This window comes from Gymnoscopelus braueri (genome assembly GCF_963280865.1).
Source record: "Gymnoscopelus braueri genome assembly, chromosome: 11".
Lineage (NCBI taxonomy): Eukaryota > Metazoa > Chordata > Actinopteri > Myctophiformes > Myctophidae > Gymnoscopelus > Gymnoscopelus braueri.
Window position 1 is genome coordinate 13,697,139 of NC_137613.1, and position 2,122 is coordinate 13,699,260.

A 2,122-nucleotide genomic window follows, 5' to 3' on the forward strand; every position below is an offset into this window, starting at 1 on the left:
CTAAACCTTATCTTATTCCTAAACGTAACCTCAGTAAAACGAACCTATGCCTAAACTAATCTTATTCGTAAACGTAACCTCAGTAAAACTATGCCTAAACCTTATCTTATTCCTAAACGTAACCTCAGTAAACTATGCCTAAACTAATCTTATTCCTAAACGTAACCTCAGTAAACTATGCCTAAACTAATCTTATTCCTAAACGTAACCTCAGTAAAACAAACCTATGCCTAAACTAATCTTATTCCTAAACGTAACCTCAATAAAACTATGCCTAAACCTTATCTTATTCCTAAACGTAACCTCAGTAAAACGAACCTATGCCTAAACTAATCTTATTCCTAAACGTAACCTCAGTAAACTATGCCTAAACTAATCTTATTCCTAAACGTAACCTCAGTAAACTATGCCTAAACTAATCTTATTCCTAAACGTAACCTCAGTAAAACTAACCTATGCCTAAACTAATCTTATTCCTAAACGTAACCTCAATAAAACTATGCCTAAACCTTATCTTATTCCTAAACGTAACCTCAGTAACGGTGCCAAAACCTAACCTCATTCCAAAATGTAACCTCAGTAAAACTATGCCTAATCGCTAACCCTAAACAAACTTATTTCTAACCTTATCCTCAGTAAAACAAGTACAAAAATACAAGAAACGCTGGTCCGCCAACAAATTGGGGCGAGCGTGTTTTGGGGGCGAGTCTTCCGGTTACCAACTTTTTGACTTAGGCAGAAGTTATTAGAAGTAACAATTTGTGATGCAGGGGGAAGCAGCAGTGTCAGGAGAGTAGAGTTAGGCAGAAATAAATGACTTCAATCATGAGGAAAAAAACAAATTTAAACCTAACCTAAGTCAACTAGATGACTTAGGCAGATAGTGATTATTCATTTCTAATTATCTGAAAACCTTAAAATATGATTGACACACACACACACACACACACACACACACACACACACACACACACACACACACACACACACACACACACACACACACACACACACACACACACACACACACACACACACACACACACACGGATGTTTTTCCACAGGGAGGGATGTTAACATTTTATTCCTTGTGGTCGACCACACCTGCAGCTAAATACACATATCAAGCATTGCTTGCGCGTGCACACGGCTTTTTTGCACAACTTACGCACAGCTGCACGGTGGAAATGTACATAAACTAACCAGCAAAACCAGCTTGAACATGTGATGATGATGTATCCCTATAGAATTGACATTTCCGTGCGTGTCTGTGTGAGTGTGTTGTTGGGGGGGGGAGGGGGGACACCTCATCCCGGGGAGAGAAAGAAGACCTATTCAGCCTTTTGTCAACAGACTTGGACCACAGCCATGCTGTTGCCATGGGTCTGCCAAGTAGGGATTCCTTTATGTGAGCCCAGTCAGCCTCAACCAGCCTGGTTCAGTGGACACGTGGGTCCAAACAGGCAGGCGGTGCCTGTACCGGCACCGTACCGGTGGTACTGGTACCCCAGCTGGCCTCCATCATCACAGGATGTACAAGTTTATCTCAGTCTGAGCAGGCAGGGGAGTTCAGGTCATCAGTCATCACAGCAGAGCCAATTTGGGAACCCATTCGTTAAAAAAGAAGGACAAAAGAAGGCACCACCAGCAGCTCCTTTTTAGTGTAGAAACAGCAGGAACTCGGTTTTGGCCCCTCCCCTTTCTTAGTCCACTTCCTCTCCGGTGCTTCTGTATACTACTAACAACAACACTACGTGTTTGAGGCAGTGGTGCTGACAGATTCTGCTGTTAGTGGAGAGACAGCAGAGCAGGAAGGAGACAAGTCAGGACAGGATTACATATAAAACTCTCCCCAAATATTCTGCATATTTCCCACTGCTGCTAAAGGTCTTTTTACCTTTTTACCTGTACTGTCCAACTTTATTTTAAACTTTATTCTTCTCTTTTGATTTATTTGTTGTTGTTGTTGTTGTTTACATCCAGTATTCTCATTATCATCTTGTTGGTCACACATTTCTAAACCTTTTAACCCCCCTGCCCACCCACCCACCCCCATAACTCCTTACGGGTCCGCTTGGTTCCATTTGTACAATCTGAGTTACAGACCCATGAGGGTCCATTT